Source organism: Kogia breviceps, chromosome 6 (assembly GCF_026419965.1).
Source record: "Kogia breviceps isolate mKogBre1 chromosome 6, mKogBre1 haplotype 1, whole genome shotgun sequence".
In the NCBI taxonomy this organism is placed as follows: Eukaryota; Metazoa; Chordata; class Mammalia; order Artiodactyla; family Physeteridae; genus Kogia; species Kogia breviceps.
The window spans coordinates 28,559,636-28,582,787 of NC_081315.1; positions in this window are offsets into that span (position 1 = coordinate 28,559,636).

Here is a 23,152-nt window from a genome sequence, read left to right on the forward strand (position 1 = left end):
TTATTGATTCACCAGTCATTGGATATTTGGGGTTTTCCAGATTGGGGTTATTAGAAATAAAGATGCTATGAACATTTTTGTATAGGTTTTTGTGTGAACATATGTCTCCATTTCTCTGGGACCCAGAGAGTAGGATTGTTATGTCAGACAATAAGTGTAAGAAACAACTTTATAAAAAACAATTCCAAAGTGGTTGAATGCTTTTGCATTTCCACTGATGACATATAAGAGTTCCACTTACCCAGTATTCTTTGCTGAGACTTAATTTTGTCAGTTTTAAAAAATTTTACTTTAGCTATTCTAATAGATTGTAGTATTATCCTATTGTGGTTTTAATTTGCATTTTCTTAGTAACTAATGATGTCAAGCATGTTTTCAGTGCTTATTTGCTTTCTGTGTCTCTTTGGTAACATGTTTGTTCAAATCTTTTACCCATTGAATTGTTTGTTTTCTTATTATTGAATCTTAAGCGTTCTCAATATCTTCTAGATACTAGTCCTTAGTTAGATATGTGTTTTTCAGAATATTTTCTTCTATTCTGTGGCTTGTTTTTTCTTTCTTTTTAACAATCTTTTTCAAAGAGCTGAAGTTTTAAATTTTGATGAAGTCCAATTTATCAATTTTTTACTTTATGGTTCAATCTTTTGTATCCTGTCTAAGAAAACTTTGCCTAACTCAAGGTCACTGGACTTTCTCCTATGTTTTCCTCTAGATGTTTTATAAAAACAGAAATTTTTAAAACACAAAATACACAAGCACACATACTATTAGCAGTCAGATTGTGATGTGTGTATGTATCAGAGCCATACATCACATAGACTGGAAAATTTCACTGTACATTCCTGAGAGAATGGGAGTGAAGAAAGAAAATAACATCTTAGAATTATTCTGAAAATATTGAACTCACTTTCTGAAAGGGTCTCAAGGACTGGCAGGTATCCCTAGAACACATTTGAGAAACACTGATCTAGAATGTGAAGATAATCAAACACAAACTCTGAGTGGCAATATTAAATTTCAAATGAAGTAAAATTCAAGGCAATACATTATAAAGGATGAAAGGGTATTTTCATATTGACAAATTATCTTTCACCCAATGAAATTATGTTAGCGCTAAGTTTTATATACCAAATAACACAGCTTTCAAATATATTTTAGAAGTCTGGAAATATAAGTATACATTAAACTCATTGCATTTTTATTTGAAGAAATTATTGATATTATACCTCTTTATTTCTTTAGTAGATAAAGATCACAGTAACATAGATACACAAATTTTAAGGAGAAGGAATTATTTTGACTATATGAAACTTTATGTCTTGTACACAGAAAATACAAGTTATTTTTAAGCATTTGTTGAACATTTAGAAATATCATGCTAGATCTCAGAGTGGAATTCAGTTTGCATTCTTTGAATAAATACGATAAAATTAGAAAGTAACTATGTAAATTAAATGAAGAAATAGAATAAAATTTACAGGACATTCTTCTAAATAATTCTTGAATCATAAAAGAAACCAATACTATATTAATAAAACCTTAGAAAATAACAAATAAGAGAACATTATATGCCAAAAACAGATTGACAAAGTCTTACTCAAAAGCAAATCCAGACCCTTAGCTTTTTTACTAATTAACCAATAAAGAGGGAATGTGAAGGAACTTTGTAGCATTCAGAAAGAAAAAATAACAATAAGTAAGCTTAAGTAAAGTAGTGAAAATTAAATGATAAAATTATAGAAAAGGAAATATTTTAAAAGTGCTTTCAAATGAAATGAAAACACTAACTCAAAAAGATATCTTCACCCCTATGTTCACAGTAGCATTATTTACAATAGCCAAGACATGGAAATATCCTAATTGTCCACTGATGAATGAATAGATAAAGAAGTTGTGGTATATAAACACAATGGAATATGATTAAGCCATCACAATGAGAAAATCATGCCATTTGTGACAACATAGGTGGACCTTGAAGGCATTATGCTAAGTGAAATAAATCACACAGGGAAAAACAAATACTATATGATCTCACATGTAGTATCAGCAAAAAGAAACAAACAAAAAACCTACAAGTCAAAGAAAAAAGGATCAGATTTATGGTTACCAGAGGAGGGAAGTGGGGGAGAGAAGAAATTGGAGGAACGTGGTCAAAAGATACAAAGTTCTGGCTATAAGATATATAAGTACTGGGGATGTAATGTACAACATTGACTATAGCTAACCCTATTGTAAGATATACAGGAAAGTTATTAGGAGAGGTCTCCTCACAAGGAGAAATTTTTTTTTTTCTTTCTGTTTCTATTGTATCTAAATGAGATGATGGGGAGCGTATCAAGATGGCAAAGTAGGAAGATGCAGAACTTGTCTCCCCCCATGAACACATCAAAAATACATTGACATGTGGGACAATTCTCACTGAAAAGCGAACTGGAGACTGGCAAAAAGACTACTATACAACTAAGGTTGTAAGAAATATCCACATGGAATTGGGTAGGAAGGGAAGAGAAGGGATCAGTTCAGGACCTGTGCTCCTGGGAGGGAACTCAGAGGAAAAGGGAGATTACATGGGCAGAGATCCTCCTGGGGTAGTGAGTGGTTTGAACCACGTATTGGGCATCCTAGCCCTGGGGTCTAACACAGGGAAGATGAACTTCCTTGGCTGGTTAAAGGGCCAGTGGGACCAACAGGAGGGCTGTGGGAGGCCTAGACTCTGCTCATGATATGCATGTGCAAACTTGCTTGCTCCCAAAGTGGATTGAAGACTGCACATGTGGCTGATTAGTTTCCCACAACTGTTCCAGGGAATTCTCCAGCCTGAGCTGAGGGAATGCTCCATCCCTGCTTGGGAGCTCAGCTGTGAGACACAGACATGATTCAGCCCCAAAGTGGTATTCTGAGCAGGGTAGGGGCAGCCATTATTGATGCTTACACAGGCAACACATTAGAACAATTCTGGATCTCTGACCCTGGCTGGACTGTCACAGCCCACATCCTGACACATGCCGAGTGCCCATGCCAGCGCCTCTTGCTCCAGCACTTCTCCCCTCTGGGATGAGGGTGTCAGTGTTGAGAAGGGAGAGAGAACTCTGTTCCTCTGTTAAAGGGAACAGAGGAAGCTCAGACCTGACCCCCAGGGCTTCTGCTCTAGCAACTTGAGGCCCACTATTGCCCCTGATAGGGTGGTGACAGCCACCTAGCAGAGGAGAAGCCCCAGCTTACACCTGGCTATGGCCCTAGGCCCTTCATCTCCAGCACGACCTCCTACCAAGGTAATAGCTGCCAGCACACTGTGAGGAAAAATGTGACTAGTCTTCACATCAAATCCAGCTCTCCCACCAAAACCACTGGGCTCATACAGACTGTATTGAGATGCTCCCACATAAATCCACTCCTTCAAGACTGCAATAGGTAAACGTTTCACTTAATTAGAGAAAGAGAAAGTTAAGTAAAGTGATAAGACAGAGGAATTTGTTTCAATTGGAAGAGCAAGAGAAACCCCCTGGAAAAACAACTAAACAATTTACCAGACAAAAAATTCAAAGCATTAATAATAAGAATGCTAACTAAACTAAGGAAAAGAATATATGAACACAGGGATAATGTTAATAAGGGACTAGAAAATATAAAAAAGAACCAGTCAGAACTAAAAAAAATACAATAATTGTAATGAAAAATACACCAGAAGGAATTAATAGCAGACTAGGTGATACTAGACTATTGCGTAAGTGATGTGTAAGACAGACTAATGGAATCACCTAATCATAACAGCAAAAGGAAAGACAAACCAAAAAATGAGAACAGTTTAAGGAACCAGTGGGAAAATATTAAACATACTGATACCCACATTTTAGGAGTCCCAGAAGAAGAGAGAGAGAAGGGGTTAAAAAACATATTTGATGAAATTATGGCTGAAAACTTCCCAAACTTGAAGAAGAAAACAGATATCCAAGCACTGGAAGCAAAGAGGTTCCCTAACAAGATGTACTTAACTAGACCCACACCAAGACATATATTATATTTAAAGTGGAAAAAGTTAAAGGAAGAATTCTAAAGGCAGCAAGAGAAAAACAAAGAGTCATATACAAGGGTTGCTCATAGGATATTAGCTAAGTTTTCTGCAGAAAGTTTGCAGGACAGAAGGCAGTGGCATGATACATACAAAGTGCTGATTAGGAAGAACCTGCAACCTGGGATACTCTACCCAGCAAGATTGTCATTTAGAATTGAAGGAAAGGTAAAGAACTTAGACCAGCAAACACTAAAAGAGTTCATCAATACTAAACCTACACTGAAAGAAATGTTAAAGGATCTTCTCTATGTGGAAAAGGAAAGACTATAACAAGAAGTAAGAATTTATAGGAAAGGAAAAATCTCACTACTAAAAGCAAATATATAGTAAAGTCTGAGGATCAACCACTTAAATAAGTTAGTACAAGGATCAAAAGACAAAAAGTTGTAAAATCAACTATAACTACAATAATCAGTAAAGGGATAAACATGAAAATGTAAAATATGACATCAAAAATACAGTATGTGGGGGGGGAGGGGAGTTAAAAATGTAGATCTTTTACAATGTCTTTGAACTTAAAGGACTATTTGTTTAAAGCAAGTATAGTTATAGTTCAACCAAAAATTAAATTGATTTGGTAACCACAAATCAAAACCTGCAATAGATACACAAAAACAAGAGAAAGGAACACAAGCGTACCACCAAAGAACATTATCAATCCACAAGGGAAGACACAAAAAGAAGAAGAAAAAAACAGAGTAGAACTACAAAAACAACTGGAAAATAAGTATTAAAATGGCAAAATGGGGCTTCCCTGGTGGCGCAGTGGTTGAGAGTCCGCCTGCCGATGCAGGGGACGCGGGTTCGTGCCCCGGTCCGGGAGGATCCCACGTGCCACGGAGCGGCTGGGCCCGTGAGCCATGGCCGCTGAGCCTGCGCGTCCGGAGCCTGTGCTCTGCAACGGGAGAGGCCACAACAGTGAGAGGCCCGCGTACCACACACACAAAAAATAATAAAAATAAAAAAAAATAAAAAATAAAATGGCAAAATGACATACCTATGAATAATTGGAATAAATGCTCCAAAATTTATTTAGCGCCCTAAATCAAAAGACATAGGGTGGCTGATTGGATATCAAAAAAAGACCCTTCTGTATGCTGCTTACAAGAGACTCACTTCAGAGCTAAATACACACACAGACTGAAACTGAGGGAGTGGAAAATGATTCATCATGCAAAAACAAGAAAGTTGATGTAACAATACTTATATCAGACAAAATACACTTTAAAACAAAGTTTATAACAATAGAAGAAGAAGGGCGTTATATAATGATAAAGAATTCAATACAAGAAGAAGATATTACATTCACTAACATATATGCACCCAATAGAGGAGCATCTAACTGTATAAAGCAAATAGTAACAGGCATAAAAGAAGAATTTAACAATTATACAATAATATTAGGAACTTTTGCACTCCACTTACATCAATGAAGAGATCATCCAGACAGAAAATCAATAAAGCAACAGTAGTCTTAAATGACACAATAGACTAGTTGGACTTAGATAGCTACAGGACATTCCATTCAGAAACAGCATAATGCACATTCTTTTCAAGTACATGTGGAATGTTCTCCAGGACAGATCACATGCTAGACCATAAAACAAATCTCAATAAATTTAAGAAGATAAAAATTATATTAAACATTTTATCTGACCATAATGGTATGAAACTAGAAATTAATTACAGAAAGAAAAATGGGAAAAACATACACACGTGGAGAGTAAATAACATCTTACAAAAACCAATGGGTCAATGAAAAAATCAAAGAGGAAATCAGAAAATACCTCGAGACTAGTTAAAATGGAAACACAACTTCCAAAATCTATGGGATGCAGCAAAAGCAGTTCTAAGAGGGAAGTTTATAGTGGTACAAGCCTACATCAAGAAACAAGAAAAATCTCAAGTAAACAACCTAAACTACCATCTGAAGTAATTAGAAAAAGAATAAACAAAGCTCAAAGGCAACAATAGAGACCAAAAAAGCAATAGAAAAGATCAATGAAACCATCAGCTGTTTTCTTTGAAAAGATAAACAAAATCGATAAATGTTTAGCCAAGCCCATCAACAAGAAAAGAGAGATGACTCAAATAAACAAAATAAGAAATGAAGGAGGAGAAATAAGAACCAATATTGCAGAAATACAAAACTCAGAAGAGAATACTACAAACGGTTATATGCCAAAAAATTGGACAACCTAGAGTAAATGGACAAATTTCTAGAAATATCTAACCTTCCAAGACTGAATCAGGAAGCAGTAGACAATCTGAATAGACCAATCACTAGTAGTGAAATTGAGTTCATAATGAAAAACGCCCAGCAAACAAAAGTCCAACACTAGACACCTTCACAGGGAAATTCTACCAAACACATAAAAAAGAGTTAATACTTATCCTCAAACTATTCTAAAAAGTTTAAATAAGAGTATTGGAAACCCCCAAATTTATTCTTCAAGGTCACCATTACCCGGATACTTGAACCAGACAAAGAAACTACAAAAAATGAATATTACAGGTCAATGATGAATATAGATCCAAAAATCCTCAAAAGATATTACCAAACCAAATTCAACAATATATAAAAAGGATAATACACCATGATCAAGTGTGATTTATTCCAGGGATGCACGTATGGTTCAACATTGACACATCAATCAATGTGATACATCACATTAACATCTCAATAAATGTAGAAAAAGCAATTAACAAAATTCAACATCCATTCATGAAAAAACTCTCAGCAAAGTGGGTATAGAGGGAACATATCTCAACATAATAAAGACCATTTATGACAAACACAGCTTACATCACACTTATCAGTGAAAAGCTGAGAGCCTTTCCTCTAAATTCAGGAACAAGACAAGGATGCCCACTCTTACCATTTCTACATAGCACAGCAATAGGACAAGAAAAAGAAATAAAAGGCATCCAAATTAGAAGGGAAGAAGTAAAACTGTCACTATTTGTAGATGACATGATACTATATACAGAAAACCCTAAAGTCTCCACCAAAAAAACTGTCAGAGCTAATAAATGAATTCAGCAATGTTGCAGGATAAAAGATTAATTTACAGAAATCTGTTGCTTTTCTATACATTATTAACGAAATATCAGAAAGAGAATATAAGAAAACAATCCAATTTAATTGCATCAAAAAGTATAAAATACCTAGGAATAAACTTTACCAAGGAGGTGAAAGAGCTATACTCTGAAAAGTATAAACAATTGATGAAGGAATTTGAAAATGATACATACAAATGGAAAGATATCCCATGTTCTTGCATTGGAAGAATTAATATTGTTAAAATGTCCATACTACCCAACTACAAATTTAATGCAATCTTTATGAAAATACACATGACACTTTTCACAGAAGTAGAATAAATAATCCTAAAATTTATATGGAACCCTGAAAGACTCCAAATTGCCAAAGCAATCTTGAGAAAAAATATGGAGGTATCAACTTCCTGACTTCGGACTATACTACAAAGCTACAGTAATCAAAACAGCATGGTACTGACACAGATACAGACACATAGATCAATAGAACAGAATAGAGAGCCCAGAAATAAACTCATAAAATTATGGTCAATTAATCTATGACAAAGGAGGCATGAATATACAGTGGAAAAAAGACCATCTCTTCAATAAGTGGTGCTGGGAAAACTGGACAACTATATGTAAAAGATGATTAGAACATTTTCTCACACCATATAAAAAAATGAACTCAAAATAGATTAGAGACTGAAATATAAGACCTAAAATGCTAAAAGTAGAAGAAAACAAACAATGGGACCTAATTAAACTTAAAAGCTTTTGCACAGCAAAGGAAATCACTGACAAAATGAAAAGAGAAAATGAATAAAAGAAAATACTGGCAAATGAAATGACCAATAAGGCGCTAATATCCAAAATATATAAACAGCTCAGATAACTCAATATCAGAAATACACACTAGGGTTTCCCTGGTGGCGCAGTGGTTGAGAGTCTGCTTGCTGATGCAGGGGACATGGGTTCGTGCCCCAGTCCGGGAAGATCCCACATGCCACAGAACAGCTAGACCTGTGAGCCATGGCTGCTGAGCCTGCGTGTCTAGAGCCTGTGCTGCACAACGGAAGAGGCCACAACAGTGAGAGGCCCACATACTGCAAAAACAAAAAACACACAACCTGATTAAAAAATGGGCAGAAGACTTGAATAGATATTTTCCCAAAGAAGACATATAGATGACTAACAGGCACATGAAAAGATGCTCAACATCAGAAAAATGTAAATCAAAACCACACTGGGATACCACCTCACACCTCTCAGAATGGCTATCATCAAAAAAACCACAAATAATAAATGTTGGTGAGCATGCAGAGAAAAAGGAACCCTTGTACACTGTTGGTGGGAATGTAAATTGGTGCAGCCACTATGGAAAACAGTATGGTGTTTCCTCACAAAACTAAAAATAGGGTTACCATATGATCCAGCAATCCCACTCCTGGACATATATCTGGAAAAGAGGAAAACTTTAATTCGAAAAGATACATGCACCCCAGTGTTCACAGCAGCACTATTTACAGTGGCCAAGACATGGAAGCAACCTAAAGGACCATTGAAAGATAACTGCATAAAGAAGATGTAGTGTATACACATGGGATATTAGTCAGCCATAAAAAAGAATGAAATTCTGCTATTTGCTACAACATGGATGCACCTAGAGTGTATTATGCTTAGTGAAATAAGTAAGACAGATAAAGACAAATACTGTATGATATCACTTATATGTGGAACCTAAAAAATAAAACAAACTGGTGAATATAAAAAAAAAGAAATAGACTCACAGACATAGAGAACAAATTAGTGGTTATCAGTGGGGAGAGGGGAGAGGGAGGGGCAAGATAGGGGCAAGGGATTAAGAGATACAAACTACTATGTATAAAATAAATTAGCAACAAGGATATGTAGTACAGCACAGAGAAATATAGCCATTATTTTATAATCACTTTAAATGGAGTATAATCTATAAAAATATTGAATCATTATGTTGTACACCTGAAACTAATATAATATTGAAAATCAGCTATACTTCAATCAAAAACATAAATGACATGATAGATGCTATCAAAACTTATTGTGGTAATCATTTAACAATACAGTAAGTCAACCATTATTTTGTATACATAAACATATACAGTGATATATGTCAATTGTGTCTCAATAAAATGAAAAAAAATTAAAAATACACACTTTGGAAAGTTTAGTGAAAAAAGGAGACAAAATGCTAATAAAATATTGTAAATAAAAGTGAATATACCAAGAAGTGACAAAATTTTTTAAACTAAGTGTGTATATACAATTTTCCAATTAATTTAAAAATCTTAGTGACACAGATACTATTTTGAAAAAAGAATTTCCCAAAGAATAGAATAGAAAACCAAAATATATAAATAACCATAAAAGAAATCAAAAAATCAATATAATAATAGTCAACAAAAATCACTGAGACTAGTTGATTTCACAGGACTATTCTTTCAAACTTTCAAGGAAAAATTACATGCTTTACATTTAAACAATTTCTGAGAACAGGAAAAATGGTTTAATTTTGTTAAACTAGCGTAAAACTTAACGCCAAATATAGAACAAAAGAAAACTGTGCCCTCTTCAAAATGTTAAACACGCGAATGTCCTGTCAGAAGTTAATAGTTATTCTATACAGAAAGTTTTCTATATATTTAGCCAAATAAATTTAATAAACCATGGATAAAACCAATCTTAACAGAGTACTTTAGCATAGTATTATATACTAAAATGCATTATAAGCTTCTGTAATTTACTTGAAAATAAGAAATGCCCTCCCTTATTTCCTCTTTACCACACTGTACACCTAATAACTATTTGCAATGTTTGGCCCCCTAGTGTTCCAAGCACTAGTATGCTCAAGTTCTCAGCTACAAGAGAGATGTCAGAGACCAAAATCCATAATTAACATACATGTTGAAATCTTAAATAACAGAAATCAAATTGATGCTGGCAAGATATTTACAGAATCATTCATCATTATCTTTAGATTTTATCCTAAGAATACAATAAAGCACATTAATAAACACTTTAAAATGTTAGATTTATAAATATGATCATTTAAACTAATGGCAAAATGGGTTCTCATAAAACAAAAGAGAGGAATATATTCCTTTATGAAATTGGCAAAGACGGGGAAAGGCTAGTTACAAAGCTGGCGAGATTGCTGCGGGGTGGGCTAGCTCAGGTCCTGCTGCTGAGAGTGTCACTTGGCACAGTCTTTCTGGGGGACAATTTGGTGAGACTGAGAGAGAAAGAAAGAGAAATTGACAGAGACAGATGCATTGGTTTAAATAGTGTCTTTAATTTATAAACTTGCTCCAGTCCTTTAGAACAAGTTATCCTCCAGCCTCCTTTCCTGACTCTCACCCCCATAGCCAAGAGGCTTCAGTGTTAAGGACAATGAAATTAATTCTCCAAGTAAAAATCATTACCGACCCCCAAGTAAGTGATATGTAAATGGTTATCTGCAATTGTGGGTTAAAATAATACTGAGGTTCTCAGGCCATATCAGGAAGACCATATCTGGCACGGTCATCTGGGCAGCAGTAGCCAGGGTTTCCCTGAACAGCAATAACTTGAATTGCTCTATTGCCCAGGTTCCTGAGAACTGAAAGTGTGAGGACAGGCCAGTTTACCAGCTGCTTCCTTGAAAGTCCAGAGGGACAACTGAAAGGGACAGCTGTGGTTCGTTCTTCAATCAGAACTTTCTTCCTTTGGGATTCTTAATGCAGTTTGGGAAATTGTATAACGTATTTTGTTATCCATTGGCTCCCTGCCTTGGAGTGTCAGCCACAGCTGTAATGCAATCATCAAGGGGTGGGTTTTGGTTCCCCTGCAGTCCTGTAGCTACAGCGTCATGCTAATGCATCTCCTGCACGATCACAAAGAACTCATAATGCCAGCAGTGGAGGGGCCTGGATGTCTTTGACACCTATTTGTTACCTTCAAGTTCAGCAAGGATGCAGCTGGAAAACACAAAGGCTGTAACCTAAATCCCACCTACTTACAAAGACTTGTCTCTGATTAGGTTATCGGAATAAAACATGATTTGGAATCTTACATTCTTATTTTAAAAATCTGGGTTTTGTGGGATATGCTAGATTGGAACATTTTCTCTATTGTTTACCAGTTACATGTTTTACTTCACTTTTTATAGAGTTCTGAGAGCAATAGCAATGAGACTGCTGAGAATATTTCATTTGTATTGAACATAATGAGAATGTGGATAAATGTGTAAGTACAAAAAATCCTGTGAGCTTGTGTGTGTGTGCATGTGTATATATTTACGTCTATGTGTTGTACCTATGTATGTATTTTTCCATGGCAACAACTGGAGACAAATAGAGCAATTAGCAAAATTTTTCAAATTATTTTAACCAATCCTTTGCCATTCTGAAATTTACCAGGATATGCATTGATATTTACTTAGCTTCTTCCTTTTTTTTTTTTTTTTGGTACGCGGGACTCCCCCTGTTGTGGCCTCTCCCGTTGCGGAGCACAGGCTCCGCGGCCATGGGTCACGGGCCCAGCCGCTCCACGGCACGTGGGATCTTCCCAGACTGGGGCACGAACTCGTGTCTCCTGCATCAGCAGGCGGACTCTCAACCACTGCGCCACCAGGGAAGACCAGCTTCTTCCTCTTTTGACCACACTTTTAGGACTTGATGCTTATAACAAAGAATAGTCTATTAAATATTTAAAAGCATTCCAAAGCAACTTTGTCACTGCTATAGCAGTTTTATGATTAATTTTTCAATTGGCCCTCATCTAAAGGCCTAAAGCAAATTTTGTTTTGTGAAGACGAGTGAGTGATGGAAGAATTCTATTGCAAAAACTTTATTAAAATAAAATATTCTGAAGTGCACAATTTAAAGCATGTGATTTTATGCTGCTAGTACAATTTGATAATGTCATTTACACTAAGTTTGATGGAATGGCAGCACCGGAATAATGGCACACACTAGAAAGTCATTAAGCTAAATATTAAAAATGTTGTTTTATACTTTTAGGGATATAAATAATTTATAGTGTGGAACTGACAATCAGGATGAGAAGCAGGGAGTGGCTGCAAAATATCTCTGGCCAGTGTAAATGTAAGATCTGACTGATTTTAATGTATAGTCCTGTGGTTCATTCATGGTACATTGAGGTACATTATGCTAAAGGAATAAAACAATGTAAGGTCTAGTTGGAGAGTCACCAAAGATTCACTTGGGCCAGTCACTTAACTTCTTAGTTCCTCAATTTTATAATCTGTAAAATGGGCTCATTTGCACAATGGAATGAGCAGAGGCACTTTGAGAATATGGCTGTAATAGTAGTAGGAAAAACAAAGGTAATGCAGTGGACCATGGCCAGGTTAACCACATTGCTTTGTTCTTAATGCTTATGAGGGTAAAATTGTGGGACAGATTCCAAGAAACAAAATTCTACTTTAGAAAAGCTCTTAGAAGAGCATGCTTTGCTGCTTTCTGCATATCTGTTACATTTTTCTCACCTTAACTGACTTTTTTCCTCACTAAAAACTTTCATTCTTTCATGATTTTACTGTGTATCTGTCTCATCATATATTTTAATTCTCACTCATAACTTGCTCATTTCCTTAGTGGTTCTTAGTTCAAATGTAAGAGAAAGGAAACTTATTAGTCCAGTTTATTTTCCAGTGCCAAGCCATGGATCATATGTCACTAGCCAGCAGGAAGACTGGCTGTTATTGAGATAGTGCCAACCCTGGTCAGTGGAGGTCAAAGAGAAATTTTTTTTGATAGAAAACATTGCTGTGGCAGCAAGAGACCCGAGGCATGGAAATTTCACTAACAGGTGCTCATGGACAAGTAGATGCTGATGGAAATCATATGTTCATCTTGACATTCTGAACTACTTCCAGCTTCTTGAAAGTGATATGATCTTTCTTTTCTCTGGGTCTTTGTAGATACTGACTTTTCCTGTTTCATTTCTCTAATGAATCTTGAACTTTGCTCAATAAATAAGCTTATTCCCCTGATTTGAACCTCCAAAACCCCTTTCAATATGGAACTCTATCTTGGTATTTGCCCATGCACACTTTCAATGAGCTGTGCTCATTATGAGTTGGGGAAATAGAACCTTGACAAGTGGGTTGGAGAAAACTAACATGAATAAAGTGTAAATACTTTCTTTGATTGGGTAAAAGCTGTCTAAGCAACATCATGCTACCCTGCAGATATTTCTTCCACTTTTTGATTTTGTGATGCATAGAAACAACCAAGCAAATAAATAAAAAGATCAAACTCTGGGAGAAAGTAAGATGAAAAGGTAAACAGAGGGTATCTCTTTCATTAGTATGCAAAGAGTTGGAAAAGTGAATAGGCTGAGAAAAAGAGGAGACCAAATCTTCTAAAAAACAACCTGCTCAGGGAAACTTTGTTGGAACAAGCTTCACATTGGAGAACAAATTGCTGAGAAATGATTTTGACTGTCTGAAGAGGTAGAACTAGTGAGGAAGCTCTTGCATTTGACCTTAGATTCTTTTTCCTTTCAAAAGTGTATCTAAAATGTTTCCTGCTATAATAGTTAATATGGTTTAAGTTAATTTTTTAATAACATGATTTTTGGAGCTAAAAGGAGATAAAGTCTACTTGTCTCTATGATAAGCTAACTAACCAGTAGTTGAAAGCCTTCCAGCTTGGGTCATGTGACTGACACTCTACTATCACCATTTGGAAGCTCACCTGTCTGGTCCCTCTGTTTGAGTCATTATTAAACTCAACTCATTAACTGCAAAATTAATGATAGTAATCACAATGTGAAAACGGGTAGATGCAGTAATGAATGTGATAATGGAAGGAGCTAGGACTTCTTTCACTTCTGAAAAAAAGAAAAAGAAATAAAAACATTAGCTTTCATATATGAGAGGGCTGAATTAAACCCCAATTTTAGGATCTACCCTTTATGTAACCTCAAAAAACTTTCTTCAATCATTTATTCATTCATCCATCAGATATAGAATGAGTATTTAAAATGAGTGTTCATTATGTGCCTACAACTGTGCTAGATACTAAACACAATGATAGCAAAACAGGGGAACCCATGTCCTCCAGAAGTCTAATCCAGAGACTACTGTCAACTTGTATTTTAAATATTAATAAAGTTTTATTTCTTTTTTTTTAAGTTGGGAGATATATGATGAAGTAGTTTAATTCTTTCCCCCAAATTTGAAAGGTTATTATGAAAATGAGATACTTCATAGTACATGCTATAAGTACTTCACACATTGTAAATATTTATAATACGTGGCATTTATTATTTCCAGTGTCTTCCAAAATGTTTAGTATGGGATTATAGTAGTACTAGTAATAAATATTAAGAATAGAATTAAGTGAAATTTTTAAATTACTTAAGTCAGAGAGATAAGTGCAGTGGGTGAGATACAATTTGTGTCATATATAAGAAGAATAATGTTTTCCAAGTGATCATATATGCCATAAATTCTTTTTTGGAAGCTATTGGGAAATGAACTATAAAATATATAATATTAATTATTCTAGAAAGACTTTATGAAAAACAAGCTTTTATGAGCTATTTAAGTAAGGGGAGGGAAAAAAGTAGATGAGTTTAGATAGGGAGGCTGTTCTGAGTTTAGAGTGCAGCTTGGGAGAAGGCTTGGCTGTGGGTGGAAGTGAAATGCAAATAGGAAGAAGGCTGTTTGCACATGTGCTCATAGAAGCAGAGTGAAGCTCCACAGAGGGATAAAGGAATTTAAGGGGAATGAAGGATAAAGGAGCAGTGATTAAATAGATTCATCCAAATCCAAAGTATAATAGATGACTCCAAAGTGAAATAGTGTACTCCATGGTTAAAATGATGTGCACAGGGGACTCCTGAAGTCAGAGAGTACCCGGTGGATTGTGAGAGAGGATTATTACTTCCTGGAGATTGAGAGGAAGACAAAAATGATAGGAAAGTGTCTGTTCTTGGGAATACTGCTTGGAATTACTGCAATTTACTGCTTGTTTTGTTCTGTTTTAATTGTGATAAAATGTATATAACATAAAAATTTTAAGTGTACATCTCAGTACAGTTACGTATATTCACATTGTTTGTGAAGGAGATCTCCAGAACCTTTTCATCTCGGGGAATGGGGAAACTATATACCCATTAAACAACAACTGCTCCTTTCTCCCTTGCCCTCTAGCCCTGGGCACACACTTTGTTTCCATGAGTTTGACTACTATCGGTCCCTCATATAAGCAAAACTATACAGTAGTTATCTTTTTTTGTGACTAGCTTATTTCATTCAGCATAGTGTCTTCAAGGTTTACTTGCCTGTTCTAAACCCTTGGGAGAAGTGTAACTAATCAGAGAAGCTACCTTGGTGATGGTAATGAGTATAAACTTTCTTCCTGGAAACTTGAGGGAATCAGATCTCAACCAGGGCTGTAGGAATTGGGGCACGGAGGGAAGGATAAAGAGATGGAGGGGAAACAGCTTAGACAGAGAAGAGTAACAGTAATATGGATGAAGCTTGGGAAGCAAATAGAGCCTAAAAATATAACCAGAGGTCACCAGAAAAAGAAAATGGGAATTGGGGACATTTTATACTGTGACCTAGATTGAGCACTGGTTCTATGGAGTGAATGGGAACTCCCCATGGGGACAGTCTAGTTTGGACTTTGACATTGGACAAGGAATCTGGAGAGCATGTCTTTAAAACAGGCCATGTAAAAAACAATCCAAGCTTTTACCCAGGCAAAGACTAATTTCTAATTAAGTCCTAAAGAGGAGTCTGAAAGAAGAGTGGACCAGATGATGTGGCAAATGAATCATCTCTCCGGTATTGTGTGTTTCTTGGAGCCTTTCTATGTCACTGTCTATGTCATCTTTCATTCAAATGTAGACTGTGAAGAATTGTAAAAATGTGGCCATATTTTCCAAGATGATATCAATTAGTGTGTGTTGATGGGAAAATTTAAGACTATTGTGCATTATGGGAAAGTGTAGCTGGGTAGACACTGGGAAGACTTTATAAGTATAGCACAGACCACTAGTTCTTATTACTTAAATTATGTAAATAAGTTGTTTCTGAAGTAGACATAGTTCTTCAGGTTATTCCTGGAATTCCTAATACCTTAAACTATGAGTAGATTAGGCCAACAGTGGTAGTATTCTTTAATTCATTTATTCTTCAATCTATTCTACAATTTTTTATTAAGTACCTACTGTGTGCCAGGTCATATTCTAGGTGTTGGGAAAATAGAGAAAGATAAAGCTTCTGCTCCCATGGAGTTGACATTCCATTGGTAATGGACAAGGAGTAGAAAATAAGAAGAAATAAGTTACTGAACACACAAGATAATTTTAAGTCATGATATGTGTAATAGAGAAAATAAAATAGGATGATGTGATAAAAAGTCTTGAGGTGGTGTGAGGCTTGGGTAATAATGAAAGACTCCTCTGGGGTGGTGACATTAGAGCTGAGACCCTAAAGACAAGAAGGAAGTCAGCTGGCAGTGGGGGGATGGAGGGTGGCTGACGGAGGCACAAATGCAAAGGCCTAAAGCAGAAATGAATTTAAAGAGGTCTCTGAGGTAGGAAGAGTATGGTGGGGGAGGGAGGAGTGGAAGGAGATGCAGTTGGAGAGAAAGACCTGGTCTGATCATGTAGGCCATGGCATGGCACAGAATGGGAATTTTATTCTTAGTGTAGTGGGATGCCATTTGCTGAAGAGCAACTATTATTTTTTTTTGAGACCAAAATATCGACTTTATTACGGTTAAATTGATATTGGAGAACGTGACCGAAGGATCACTATTCCTGATGAAGTTGATATTTGCTGGAATGTGACTAAACTATCAACTTTATTATTAATAAAACAAATATTGGAGAATGTGGGTTATATCTGTGGACAAGTGGGGGGTCTACCCCTATAGACACATGGGGGAAGAAAGCAGAAAGGGCATGCTGGAAGGCCATCTATTCCAAAGGGTTCACTGGAGGAGTTTTAAGTAGGAAGTGACAGCATACAATTTCAGAAGTACAGGCAAAGTTCCTAAGATTTTTTTTTTTTTTTTTTTTTTTTTTTTTTTGCGGTACGCAGGCCTCTCACTGTTGTGGCCTCTCCCGTTGCGGAGCACAGGCTCTGGACGCGCAGGCTCAGCGGCCATGGCTCACGGGCCCAGCCGCTCCGCTGCATGTGGGATCTTCCCGGACTGGGGCACGAACCCGTGTCCCCTGCATCTGCAGGCGGACTCTCAACCACTGTGCCACCAGGGAATCCCAAAATTTCTTATGATTTGAATTCCACCATTAGAGATGTATTTCTCTACTTCCTTCCTTGGTTTATCAAACAATTACTTAGAATCTATCACCCATCCATGGCTGTGCTGGGTGCTGGTGATCCAAACAAGAGTTCCAACCCTCAGGGATCTTCCAGTTTCATGATGGAGATGACAAGTTAACTAGTGCCGCTGGAGGTTTGAACCAACAGAGGTTCTTTGAGGGAAAAAAAAAATCCATGTTTAGGAAAATTCTAGAATAGGCTGTTTTAAATGATAAAACATAAGGTCTCTAAGGGGGTAGTATGATGGTAGAGATTTGGACAGAAAAGCAAAACTGATCTGGATAATAAAATGTCAGGAATTTGGGGTTTTCATATTGGCCTCCAGGACTTGGAATAAAGCAGGGGGAGGAGTGGGAAGCATTTTGGAAGCAGAGGGGCCCAATATGGCAGGAGGACTGGGTTCTAGAGAGAGAGGAGCCATTTTCAAGGAACTGGGCTGTAAAGTTATCTCCTATTATTTATGACATTATTTTGAAAGAATCTTTTACGTATAACAGTCCTGTATTCCTGGTAAATTAGAGGCACACAGAAGAAAGAGAAATGTCTGTTCTGGGGGTGAAATGCTAGAAAGAGATCTGTAGCTAGCAGAGGTAGGACAGTGAAAGGGTACAGGAAATCAGAGTGAGCAGTGGTGGGGATATAAGCCCCTTGGAAATGCAAGCAAATAGAGGAGACTGCGGGGGCTTTCCCCTTGAGCCATCTTATGTAGGTATTAAAGGAAAAATGTGATACTCCAGGGGAACTAAGGACTTGGGAACTCTTGGGTGGCGAATATTTGGGTTACACAGAAAATTATTAGAATCGACAAACTTGGCACAGAAGCCTGGGGGTTAGGGAAAGTTTCCAAGGAGGGCAGTAGAAGTTAGCTGTGAAGCTGAGGACGGAGTGGGGCGTGGGGGTGGGGGGTGGGGGAGGCTTCCCAGGCCAAGGAAGGTGCAGAAGTACACAGCTGTTCAGGCAATTGCAAGTTAGTTCCTAGTACCTGAAAAATCAGACTGAAGGCGATGAGACTGAAGGGTTAGTGAGCATCAGATCCCAAAGAAGTTTCTAAGCTGTGCTCTGGGCCCTATCCGGAAGGCATTGGGGTGGCAGGGGGAGGGGGTTTTCTGGAGGATTTTATACGGAAGTGACACATAAGACTTTTCTGTTGAAGTGTAGTTGATTTATAATATTATATTAGCTTCAGGGGTACAACATACTGATTCAATATTTTTATAGATTATGCTCCATTTAAAGTTATTACAAAATAATGGCTGTATTTTCCTGTGCTGTACAATATATCCTTGTAGTTTATTTATTGTATACATAGTAGTTTGTATCTCCTAATCCCATACCTCTATGTTGTCCCTTCCGCTTTCCTTCCCCACTGGTAATCACCAGTTTGTTCTCTGTATCTGTGAATCTGTTTCTGCTTTGTTATATTTCTCCTTTGTGATATTTTTTTAGATTTTGCGTATAAGTGATAACATCTTTTAAACTGTGTTTATGTAAAGGATGGTTTCAGGCAGATTGAGAGTTGATTAGGAAATGAGTGCAGGCTTCTTTGGAGGCGCTTCCCACTTCTCTGCCCTCCTGTTGTAACTTCCAATCATCCCAGACTCTCAGGCCATATCCTGGGGCCAGGATGCCCTCCTGCCCCTCGGGGCATCACATGACATGGTCTGGTCTTAGCGGGGGTGGTGGTGGTGGGGGGTGAACTTGCAGTGACTCTGTACCTTTCCCAGACCACAGTCTGTGCTTCATGTCCAGCACCTGGCACTTTGCCTGGGATGCAGTATTAGACCAACACAAAAATCTAATTAATCATTGCAACCACTTTATCTTGTTCCAGTTTAGAGATGAAGAAAGATTATTAAGCTTATCCAGGGTCATATACTTGCTGAGTGGCCCAGCGAGGATTTAAAGGGAGGTGGTTGGCCTCCAAAGCTCAGGCTTGTCATTCTATCATGATGCGCTGCTTGCAGAGACATAATTAACATGAACTTCAAAAAAGAAGACAGCAGTGTGTGTCATTTCCATATTCTGGTAGAGTGATGGAGAAATTCGATGTGGACCTAGGATAATTAAATGGATACATAACTTGTTGAACAACCATATATAAAGGCATTGATGGATGAGCCGATGTGGGCTTAGAGCAAGATGCCTCATGGCTAATGCAGTGTTAAGCCCTCAATTACATCCTCCTCAGCAATTTTGTTTATGAGTGGAATGAAGATATATGGGTAATATTTATTTAGCTGGTAGTCACACAAATGCCAGAGGTATAACAAAAATGACAGACTCATAGTTCAAAATGAACTTAACAAGCTAAAATATTGGGCTCAATTTTCTCCAACTTTTTGATAAGAAAAATTCCATACGTGAAAAATGTTGAAAGAATATTATAATGAATACTCAGGTACTGAGTTTAGGTTAAACCATCGTTAATACTTTATCGGTTTTATTTACCTATCTTTCTAAATATTTATTCTTTTAACAATTTGAAAGCAAGTTGCAGACCTCATAAAATCTGACTGCCAACTACTTCCCTATCTTCTAAAAATACATCCTTCTCTATCACTCTAACAATCATACCTAAGAAAATTAATAGCAATTCCCTAAGTTCATAATATCCAGTCCATATTCAAATTTTCAGAAAACTGTTGTCAGGAAGGTGAAGGGATTTTAAAAAGGCATCATCTGAAAAAGAGAGGAAGAAATTGGATAATTGGGGCTTGCGAAAAAACCAAACATTAACACCTTAAGTAAGAGATGTCATTTTAACTGCCTTGGAATAGTTAAAGGACTCCCATTTGGAAAGTAAATTTGTTTTGTCTAAGAGGTGGTTCGAGGGCTAATAAGAGGAAAGTGCCATGGGAAAGGTTTCAATTTGGTCTAATAATTTAATCATAATTGCTGGAGTTGATTGAAAGTGTTGCCTTAGGAAGTAGCTTGTTCCCTGTCACAAATGGCATTCACTGTAATACTTGGTGGAGGAAATCCAAGCACTGAGTGGCTTTTTAGGCAAGATGACTTTAGGGTCTCTTCCGGATTATGTTTTGTTTAGGATTCTTTTAGTTGCAAGAAACAGATCCAAATAGTTCCTTCTTAGGTAGAAGAGGAATTTATTGAAAGAATGCTTGAACTGTTGCGTATGAGCAGTGGCGGCGTGAACACTGAAACTCAAGTAGGGCAGAGCACACACACTCTCTCTCTCTGTCTCTCTCTCTCTCTCTGTCTCTCTCTCTCTGTCTCTCTCTCTCTCTCTCTCTTTTCCCCTCCCTCCCTCCTCTCCTCCCTCCAACTTGCTCTGTTCTCTTTTTCACTCTTGTCCCACTCTCTCTCTAGCCTCAATCGTTCTCACTGATTTGGCAGCAGCCTGGTCAGAAAAAAAGGCTGCTGACTGTTTCTGAATCTTAAGATGCTTGGTTGAAAAATTGTGGAGAAATGCTCTGTGTTATCAGTCAACTATGGCTAGGAAAAAAAAAAAATGAGGATGAACAAATTGGCTGGAGGTGTCAAATTGTAAACTCTCTCAAGTAATGAGGGACCCTATGATGGGAGTTCAAATGCTACGAAGGACAAGGGTGAGCGTTAAGGCCCTGTACTGCCTTCAGTGACATGAATGGCCAGTGCTGAAGGAAAATCACACAATCTGCAAAGTTCTTCATGGCAACCTCAAGCCACCCTGAAGGATAAACTGCTGGAAGGTCACCTGGATGGACACATGAAATGTTGTAACATAGTTGGGGGCTGCTGGGAAATCCCTGCTACCCACAAACCAGCCAGGAATGCAGCAAGTAAAGTAAGGCTTTCTTTTCTGAGAAAGTAGGAGGAACTGTGAGACAAGGGCAGTGGTGCATACCAGCTTAGGCTCTGCAAACATTTGCATTGTGGCTGAAAGCCAAGGGCGAGGCCTGAGACCATGGGACAGTAGCTGAGATCCCAGCGTTTTAGTAGAAAAGTCCATTCTTCCTTTATACACAGGGGAACTGAAGGTCCTTAAGGTGAGACAACAATGCAGTGGCAGAAATAATCTCAAACATGGGAGTTCCCTGGCTCCTGGTATTTCTTCTGTTCTCTACACCATCCTGCCTCTGAGAAATTGAAATGGTCCTGTGGTCTCTCACCCCATGTCCTCTGCCTGCCTTTTGTCTGTGGAAAAACTTTAGCCAAAGAATAGATTTAATCAGAGAAGTGAGAAAACGCAGAAACGAAGGAAAACAATCCAACAAGACTAAATAATAAGAGTTTAGTCATTAAGCAAAGTCAAGGACCTTTAGTCCCTCCTCAAGGGCTATAGATAATATTCTGAGCCATATCCTGTGAGCTGTCTTACAGATACCGAAACCCTCACCAGGTGAAAGAAGTTAACTACGTGATGACCAGACTGTAGCCACGACATAAGTTGCCACAATTCCGAGAACTGGCCTCAAAGACGTGGGGACAAACCAACCATTGAACTGAAGATTAATTATACTTAAAACAATCAACATGACCCTGGTCAGACCAATTGGTCAGACCCGCTGACCAATTTCAAGATGATTGTAGGCGCTAACCGTGCTGTTTCCGCATGTGACCCCCTCCTTCGTCTAGAAGAGCTCCTGCCCAGTGATCGTCAGGGTGGAGTTGGCCTTTGGACAGGAGTCTGCCCTCCCCACCCGTCGCCAGCATCCAAAATAAAGCAAACTTTCCTTTCCACCAAACTTGCCTCTTTATTGGCTTTTGAGCGGTGAGCAGCCAGACCCCACTTTCGGTTACAAAATGACCTTATCTCTAGAGAGGACCCATATGACTTCCTAGGCATTTATGGCTTGAGAAGGACCCAGGCTTCGCTCTCAGAAGGAGGACAAATGTCCCCGAGCACCAGGTCATGAGGTCATTGCCAGGACGCCAACTGAGGAACTTTCCGTTTTAATTTTTGTCCTAGTTGTTTTTAAAGTTGCTGAATGTCACGTGCGCGCACACTAGTTTTACTATGAAGTTATTCATGCCTGAGAAAATTCGACAAGTCATAGCAGGGAATTCAGAGAGAGCACATAAACACGTTACCTGTCTCTGGGAGCTAGGTCCCCTCCCTCTGCTACTGCCCACTTCCTGGCTTTCTCCCTCTAAGGCTGACCTGGAATAGGACAGTTCCAGAAGGGGAGGCAGGCTTCAGAATGAATGGCTGTTAGTGCAGCTCATCTGGCTTTTGCATAATCCACCGTGAAAGTGGAGGTGGAATGATGCTGACGAGGATGAAAATAGGTTTCAGGTGGATCTGCTTTGCTGTTCTGAGAACGTTGTCCGAGTGCCGGGGTACCTGATGAAATGAGAGCTAAAGGGAGTGCATGCTGCTGCTTCTCTGAAAACCCATAAGGGGAATGTCAATGGTTTGAATGTTTCATTATATTTTGTATTTCATAAGATGCTGTAGGGTACAGAAAGAATCAAATGTAATGGTTAAAAAAGGAGGAGCAGGAGGGATTCGTCCTGGAATTGAAAATAGTCATCACCCTTGGTTACTGTGGGTAAATAATAAAAACCTTGGGAGGAAAAAGGCGATGCCTGAAAATAGCCACCCTGACATGGACCTAAATAGGTCTGCAAAAAACAATTAGGACAAAAGAGAGACAACCTTACTTTCTCTTCCCAAACATTGATGCCAGAAAATAGAAAAGGGGTACCATTTGGGAGAATTTATTACGGAATAGAACAGTGGCAACGGTGAC